The following is a 9,522-nucleotide window of genomic DNA, read 5'->3' as shown; positions in this document are numbered from 1 at the left end:
TTTCATGCTCGACTGTTTGTGTTACAATTTTGACAGTGTCTCAGGTGGTGATGTTGCGTCATCTGTTTTGAATTCTGTTGCACAGATTTTATTGAAATGAAACTTGACTTTATAAAATTACATCGCGAATCAAATTGCAGTCACATTATCTGGGCAATAAAGGTTTCCCAGCAGAACATTGCTTTTTAACAAGATGATCCCATGTCATTCACTTCACTCGGTTTTAATGTTGTGGCTGATCAATGTATTTCATCCATACATCAAACCAGAACCTAAGTGGCCTTAAAATTGTCACCATCAGACTTTCAGCTTGAATCCCCTAAAGTGAACACTAAGGTGACAGTGGCATGGAGAAGCTCCCTTTTAACAGAAGGAAACCTTCAGAAACCTCAGCTGGGTAGAGATGGAAGAAAGAGGGGGACGGGACAGAAGAAAAGGAGAAGATGAAGCATATTAAGCTTACATGCAGCACACTAACAGGATTACATGATACATACAGGTGATTTATGAAACAAGCAAGTACAGCTGCTGTATGTCAGTGATGATAGTCATTTATATTACAGGCGAGCCGGCTGACATAAAGTATGAAGTATAAGGTGTATCATGCGTAACGTAGAACATTGTGCATAACAGTTTGATGGAAAGCTGTACACAATCAGTGCTGGGCTGGTTGGTAAAGTCGATAACAGCCAGTCAGGAACATGCAAATCAGAGAGATGCATAAAGGAGCACAGGAGAAACTCAAACCACAGGAGAAAGAAGAACGAAGACATGGAGCTGAAGATGTGTGACTGTAAGACAATAAGTCACGGGCCGCCGCTCTAGCTCACCTGGTTGAGCTGGCGACCCATGTTCAGGAGCTATAGCCTCCAATGTAGCAGCCATGGGTTTGAATCCTGCTCATGGCCCTTTGCTGCAACCCATTCCCACTTTCCTGTCTCTCATTTGACTGTCCTATCTAATAAAAAGGCAAAACGGCCCAAAAAAATAACTTTAAAAGACAATAAACCACAATTAGTACATTATTAGGATAAAATATAAGACAGGATAAAAAGCAATAAAAAGCAATCCTATTAAAACAAGTTTTTAAAGAGTCCAGAAAAAGAAGAAAATAAGGAAAGGCTGTTCGACTTTAGTTTTACTTTTGAGTGAGGAATGGCCGGTAGTGACCTACTAGAGGACCTCAGGTTGAATTTGCATATGAGGTTAGGTACATCGTCTGGAGTTAACCATCTACGAATCTTAACCCTTACAGTATTCGGGTAAATTTTGACCTGGACAAAAAGTGAACAATTCCTGTCAAGAATAGAAAGAAGAAATACAAGAAGAAGAAATAGAAAGTAGGTGTCGAAACCAAATTTTAAACTCCAGATCTATTTAGAATGTCTAAATAGCCTTTAGTCACTGTAATGGCAATTTTTCAATGTCCTTTAATTGCCGTTACTGCACAGGTGGAGCAGAGTGAACCGACGCAGACCAACAACAGAATCTCCAGTCAGTATACTTGCCGTTAGTGAATGTTTATTCAATGGGATGCAAGAAATGAAAATACACATGGTCAAAATTCACTTTTGCACAGCAAATTTGCACAAGTCTGTTTTTTGTTTTCAGTGTTATAGTAATATAGTTCATTCAATTACGTATTTTTGTCATCTTGTGTATATACTTATTTAATTTTATTACTTAATAATTGTTATTTCCTAGTACTTATTTTCTATATTTTTTGCATGCTGCTGTGGCATGTACATTTCCCCCAATAAATAAAAAAAATTCTGTTCCATTCTAATAAAAAATGAGGCCATCCATTTGTTGATATCAGCAGTGCACATGTGGAGGCTGTTTAAAGCTGTACAATGTGACGCTACAGCCCTCCTCTCTGTCCTGAGCCCTGCTTGTTTCATTATTTTGTATATTTATCCGGGTGAAAGGCCGCTTGTTGACGTACCGCTACGTGTTTTGAGTAGCGTTTGTGAAGGTGCAGTTCCCGCGTTGAGCCACTGGAGGGAGTGTCCAGCCCGGTGAGCGCCCGCCAGGTGTAGGTCGGGAGGCGGTTTGTCCCTCAACCTGCTGAACGAACGCGGCTCCTGTCTCTGCTTTTTCTGTACAGAACAGGTCAGTAGCGAGTCTTTGCTCATCATGTCATATTTCAAAGGTCCTTATATATCCTCTCTTTATCGTTTTGACACAGTTTGATGAGAAAACAATTATTTTCGTCGTGTAAAAAAGACAATTCTAGCTCTTTTTTTTTTTGCTAGCGCCATTGTAAACCGGCGTAACAAGATGGCGGCGTTACGCTACTTTTTTCATTTGAATATCAACACAGCACCTTAACATGTGAATGTTTTGTGGACTAGCTTTGTTTTAATACAATATAAAACAATGACATGTGGTTTAATGACTGAAATTCATAATTAGAGTAAAGTTGTTTCCTCTGTTTGTATCTTTGTATGTTACTAAAGCAGTAGTGTAATAGAGCTACAGCAATACATTGATATGGTAAAAAGGACCTTGAGTTTTTAAAGCAATTGTTTATGTTCTTGTTTATATAAATAAAAAATGTCTTTTTCATCAGTAAAATAGTGATGGAGGTAGGCTTTATTACAGTGTCAAAGCTGTTGTGAGATTCTGGTGAACAGCAGTAACTGTAAGTCGGTATTACTTGGTGACTGCAGTGTTTCTGTTTAGTCTGATGGCATATTTGTACATGCATAGATTATATGTTAGGCCAGCAGTGGTAATTTAAGTGATGAATTGCAAAAATAGTTAAAGGAGCATTATTCATTTTGGTCAAGAAAAAAAAAGAAAAAAAACAGAACAGCCTGGTAAACGAACACAACTAACGTGTCCTATCTCTGCGCTCCCTGGTGCTCATCAGAATTCTGGAGGCACCGCTGGAACTGGCATCTGACGAGAGCTGATGTTGATCTGTTAACCTATGAACCCAGGGCAAACTTAACAGGACCGGCATGGTGGAGCAGCAAGCGTGCAACTGAGGAAGCTGCAGGACCACAGGCCGTGAGTGGGAGCCCGACTGGAGAGATGCTGTGCGGCTGGCTTGAGGTGACTGCACTGTGAGACATGATTGACACACCTGGTGTGGAGTATGTTGACAGAGCAAAACTGACCTGGAACATAACAGAAACGTTTTCATGTTCTGACAGCACACTCTTCCAGACTATTGAGAATATCACACTCGTACCGGACCTTGATCCTTCAAGTGTCAAGTCAAGGTGATGAAAAAAAAGTTGTTGTGACTACATATATGCTGTTACGACCAGCTCGCGCTAACGAGCGAGGAGACTCTAACCTAGAGTTTAAAATTGCTATTATACAGAAAAATAAAATAAAAACCATCTAACTGATCCAATCTAATACAAAAAATACCATCAGAACAGCGCTCAAATGCTAGTGAGGCTAATAACAAATCTGAGGAGGGTGTAGGGTGAATCTCGTGCCTCAACAAGTTCACTGAAGTAACACAATCAAAAGGTACAGAGAGGCACATGAGCGGGGCTGGCAACAGTTTGCTGTCGAATGCTGGTCTGCTGGCGTTATATATCCTCCTGGTGGCTCCTGATTGGTAGATCAGCCTTCTCCAGCGCAGGTGGGTGGAATCACATCAGCTCAATCAGATCCTGCTGCAGGGTGACCTGAGGGCTGAGTGCAGACGCACACACACACACCAGACAACACACACTCACACCTACTGAGAAGAGAGAGCTGGAGTTCCTCAGATTATGGCAGCGGCCGCATCATATGCTTACCTGAACTGTAAAGCTTTGCTTGATTTAAAGGACCGAAAATTTTCCAAATTGCTTTTGTTTAGAGACACTAATGCTGAGCTCATTGCTAGTCCTGTCACCGAAATCAATTAGCGTGTTGTAACAGAGGATGAGGTTGTTGCACTGATGTTGTTGAGGTGTGTTCGGTCTTTTGAGATAGAAGACAAACTACTTCTCTCATTTAGTGTTATTTATTCTGCAATATAATATTTTACTTGATCAAGGATCCATTACTGATTCAGAAAATCACAGTCAGCAAGCTGTTGGTCTGTAACCTACTTCCCCAGCAATGGATGCAGCCTCATGTAAGCATAAACATTTTATTCAGTGTAGTGGAAGGTGATTGGCTGCTAAACACAGACATTAAATATAAATAGTGAAACGTGAATGGCTATCTGGTTGGGGAGGAGCCGTGGTTTAAACTTAGCTCTCCCTTTGTTGGTGCACAGATATGTCCATATCTCTTGGCACCCGATCCGTCCAATCCACAGCATCCACACGCTGTAAAGAGAAACTTCCCCAAAAACATCCCACGCTCTCTGGATGTCAGTATTTTTCCTTTGTCTTAACTACTATTAGTTTATAGGGGGATGGTATGTCTATGGGTGCAATATACTGATAAGTGTGTGTGCAGCTGCATTCCTTCTGACTGACCTTGATGAACCTCCCTGAGTTTGGTCTCTTTGACCTGCTTGAATCTTTCTTTCTCCTTCTTCAGATCAGCACAAGTCATGCATTAACAGACATTAGATGTGTTAGTATGATTTCTAAACTATCAGTGCATCCAAAAGATTATATGTTCCAACAATGTCAAGAGTCGTGTAAACAGTAACATCGCAGACACATTCCCTGTTGGTTCTACTGATGCTACAAGTAGTTGAGCACAAAAAGCTGACAGCTAACGATGAAGCTCTTGTTAGGGAGTTAGCTGAGTTTAACACCACCAGCTCCACACACACCTACTTTTACCTCTGCACTGCCACCAAAGACTATAACCATGAGCAGACCCCATAGCCACCTCACATGACACAGTGCGCCTGACATTATGGTCTCCATAAGAGACCTGTCATTCCTGCAGTACAGAGAGTTTGAAGTGCATGGAGGCCTGGTTGGAGATAACGCTTCAGAGCTCAGCTACCATGGACTATGCACGCAGATTGAAGAACGAGCAAAATCAAATCATCCAGAAGAGGAGATCATTTAAGGACAGCTTAAAGACATGCTAATCAACAAAGATGAATCTTTCTTAAAAGCTTCTTACGTTCACACTTGAGTGAAACAAATGGAATAGAGTTATTTCAGGAGTTGATGAATACCACGCGACATGACACTGAGTCCACAACAGTTTCTACACAGGTTGATAGGGCTGAAACAGAAAGTCATGTTTGCATCGAGATGGTATGAGCCCCACATAGTCCAGAGTGTTTTCTACGCACAATCCATCAGCGCCTTCTCCCCAAGTGCAGTAATGTTCGCACTGAGCTCAAGCCTCTCCTGTCTGGTTACAGTGTTGCGCATGAAGCATTGACAAGACAGTTGAACAGAGTGTCTAGTGAGGAAGGAGGGAGACAGTGAAATCAAATCAAATCAGATTTATTGACATTTTGCCCTACATACACAGTGGTACAGGCAAGATGAAAGAGCTTTTCTTCAGGATTGTTCAACCAGCAAGTTTTGCAGAATGCACGTCTGGGATAAGACACTAAATGTTCACGGCCGCTGCGTCCATGCACGCCACCATTCGTTGAACATGGCGAAAGTCTTCAGGTCCTGGTAGGTCTTCAGGGACACAAAGACACATACGATGGTGTGGCGATGATGCTGCCCAGAGCTAGCTGTCTGTCTGTCTGTCTGTCCGCTCGAAATAATGTTGTCCCCTCCAGCTGTATGTCCATCTGGGATGTTGTCATGGAGCCATGTTTCTGTTAAAGCAGACACACAGCAGTCCCTCCACTCTCTGCGGGTTTCTCTCAGCAAACGTGGCTCGTTCAGCTTGTTGTCGAGGGGCCGGACATTGGAGAGTAGGAGGACGGTCCTGCTGGTCTGGAGGGGTTAGCCTTTAGCATGAATCCCGACTCTTCCTCCTCCTTTGTTTACCTTTGTACCGTTTGCACTTCTCTCTCTCTTGGGTAACTGCTGGCATAGTCTCCGATCGGACTCTGCGTTGGTGTAGTATGTCCACATCACAACCGATCGCCACAATTTCCGCGCCGTTCATTGTCTTGACGCCCAACAAAGTTTCCTGGCAGCAAGTTTTGCGGAATGAACGTCTGGGATAGACGAGACACTGAAAACGTTCACTTTCATTGTCTCCTGAAGTTGCCACTGCGTCTATGCGCGACTGCATCACCATGGCAACAACTTTGAGACTGGACTTGGACACTGGCTCCACCAAAAGGTAGCACATGCTCACAGTGCTCAACTTGAGTCCGATAAAGATGCTGGAAAACCATCTGACCATAAAGCAAAGAGTAAAAATACAGCTATAGAGGAAATGAATACCTCAGTTGATGCGCTGACTAAAGTGTCTCTCACAGCCGTTAAAGCCACAAAACAAATTGTGTCAGTGTAACCACATTTTGCAAAAGCCTAAACCTAACCCTACAAAAAAAACCAAAAAACATGTGGCTGCCCTAAGTGTATTAAAAAGATGCCAGTTCATGCTATCATTGCTTTATGTGTAGAGAAACGGGTCACGGGGCGGTTGGATGTCTCAAGAAGGGGCAAGTAAAAGAAAATGGTCAGTCATCTATGAGCACCACTAAGCAGTGGGCAGCAGCACCCTGCAAAGCCAGAGATGGAGGAACCTGCCAGTGCTAGTGCTAATTGTGTGAACCACCCATTTATAGCCACAGAGACTGAACATAAGGAAAGAATGGCTCAGCTTGTGGGAATGAAATGTAAAATCAAATGCCACATTCACAACTATGCGGCAAAGTGTTGAGTGGTAAGTCTCCTACATCGCTGGTGAGTTATCAGTTACCCTACTGGCATCAAGGTGCAGCTATTGTCTGAGCGAATAGGGAAGAAGGACCTCAATGTGCTGGCTGTCAGTAGTCAACTGCTGCCATACAGTGGTTGGGTGGAAGTGATAGTGAGCCTTCTTCACAACAGTGACCCGAGCTTAACCGTACAGGGGAACTTTCTGGAGAACAGTGTGCCCATGGACCGCCCACTCATTGGTTTTAACGTGTTTTAACAGCTGCTACGGGAACCAGAAGAGAGCCGAAGTCTCTTATCAACCGTTATAAGTCTCTTTCGTGGCACAGTGGACCTCCAAAATGACAAAGCCACTGCACTAGTTAACTTCATCCAGACAAAATTTACCAATGAGAGTGGAGCTGCATGATGTGGTCATGCCAGCCGGTCAGGTCAGACACGTGAAGTGCAGAATACCACCCACACTTGAGATATCAAACCCAATTTTGTGCTTTTTGAACTCAGTGAGAGCAAGCCATGTTGAGTCACCGATGTGAAAGCCCCCACACCAAACACGATGTGACCCTGTCCTGCCAAACAGCTCTTTAGAGCAGAGTTTTTGCAGACTGGCGAGCCCGACCTGACCAAGCCGAGTGCTACATAGGAAGTCAGCAGGGATGAACCCCCTGAGACAAAGCAGAACAAAGAAGGGCATGTGGTACTGGAATGTTGCCCATTTTAGTAAGGATCAGAAAATTGTGTGCATGCGAAAGAAGGATGGGGCACTCCGACGCTGCATCGATTATCATCTCCTGAGTCAACACATCGTTCCAGACAGGCAACTCCTGTTGAAAATGCTGTGGAGGAAGTGGAAACTATTGATCTGCACATTTAAGAGCAAGCAACAGTGTAGAGTTATGTCTAAAGCCGTTGTAAGGCAGGAAGGGATTATTTTCATTATAAAAAACTTCCAAATATGTAAATTTGATATACAGAAATGGGTTTTTAGAGGTTGTCTGTGAAGATTCTCAGTCATCCTCATAGATCAATCGTAGCAACTGGACTTGCTTGAGAAGGTTAAATCAATGTTTTTACAAGTTACATCAATGACCACAGAGGGACTATAAGGCCAGGAGGTACATCCTGTTGAATCCAAAATGTCCTGTGTCAGCCACAGCCAAATTTAGCAGTTTGTGGGCCCTGGAGCATTTTAGTTCTTATTGATCCCCTCTGTTGAACATAAACAAAATATTTGGTAAAAATATAAAAAGTGAAAATGGTAAGACCTTAAACACCATCTCCTACACAGGGCCTTGATATCATATATTACAACAAGACTCACAGTCAGACCCTCATTGTGTCAGTTCATGTTGTGCTTTATTAGTGTACATTGCCATCAAAATGACAGTTTACAGTGTTACAATTACTATTGCAAATGCTGAGACTCTGGTCAGTTGTTGCATATTGTGGTAATAATTCTACACAAATGAATATTTGAAGAGAAACATAACGACACACCAGTAAAGGACTTTTGATTCAGTATGGACAATAAGCTGATTTCTTGCTTACAAATACACCTGTAAGAAGAAGAAGGACAAGACACAGCTTTCTAAGAGTCTTGACAGGTGCAGAGAGTATAGAGAGAAAAAGTTCAAGACTGATCAGAGGTGTAGTGCTGCATGAAGCCACTGCTGTGCAGGAGGATTTAATATACACTTACTAATAATAGTTCCAGATATGTGTATACATCTTGCAGAATAAGGTCGCTGTCAGTCACGCTAAGTAATCTGTGTGTACTGTGAACAAAGACTTTGGTCCTTTGAGTGTGATAGTGGCAACTTAAAAACTGCTCAGTATTATGGATCACTTTAGTCTGGAGTGAACAGAAAGCATGACAAATATTATGTTGTTATGAGTTTGATGGAGACAGGGGTCCTTTATTGTGTTTCACTGATAATAATCAACTAATCACTGATTCACCAATATATTATCTCACAGTCTGTTTTCTGTTAGCTTATCATTCATAACACCTACAGATGTTGCTGGAGGACCAAAACCCTCAGCTGGTGTCCGTATAACAAGCTGCATCCTCTTGACACGACTCGGGAATCCGCAGCTATCTACAGGTGAAGTAGAGTCTCTGAACTACAACAAATGACAGCTCTCTGCGTCACAGTGCATTTGTGGGGTATCAGGTTGTTGGTTTTTTTTTACCTATGCTTTCATCTAGTCTAGTAGTATAATTACTTTTGTACTTTTTTGTGTTTGTGTTTAAGCTGCCCCACCAAAAAAAAATGTTGATGGAACAAACGCAACTCCTCTTTCAGCAAAGACAAACCATCAAAGTCAAAGAAGGACAGAGCTCAACAGAACACACGGAGGAACTCTGACAGTGTTCCTGAGGGGACCTTGCTGCCATTATGTCAGTGCATTAAAGTGGGTCATCTGTTTTGTTTACTGTAAAGATCATAACTGAAGAGCAACAAATGCAGCCCTTTTGAACATATTTATCCTCACAATGGCGGTCGAGTCACTCAATTTACTGCATGCACCTTTTCAGCTTGAAAAAGCGAATTAATTTGCATATTTGAATGTCTTCACTCAAAGACAGTGTCTGTATTTGATAAATGTAAATGTGAAGGCAATTCTAAACAGTCAGCACATTTCTTACTGTGTTGTAATGCATGAGTTGTGTTTGAGGACGTTATCACCACAAAAGTTTACTTACGGGGGAACGTGTTTTCTTTGGCCCATGTAATAAGGTTAAGAAGTGTTTGCAGACAAACCAAACATCCCACGCTGGGTAAAGGGCATCGTTGCA

This window comes from Stegastes partitus, unplaced genomic scaffold, assembly GCF_000690725.1.
Source record: "Stegastes partitus isolate 25-593 unplaced genomic scaffold, Stegastes_partitus-1.0.2 Scaffold1303, whole genome shotgun sequence".
In the NCBI taxonomy this organism is placed as follows: Eukaryota; Metazoa; Chordata; class Actinopteri; family Pomacentridae; genus Stegastes; species Stegastes partitus.
The sequence above is the reverse complement of the archived record's forward strand: the minus strand, read 5'-3'. Positions refer to the sequence as shown.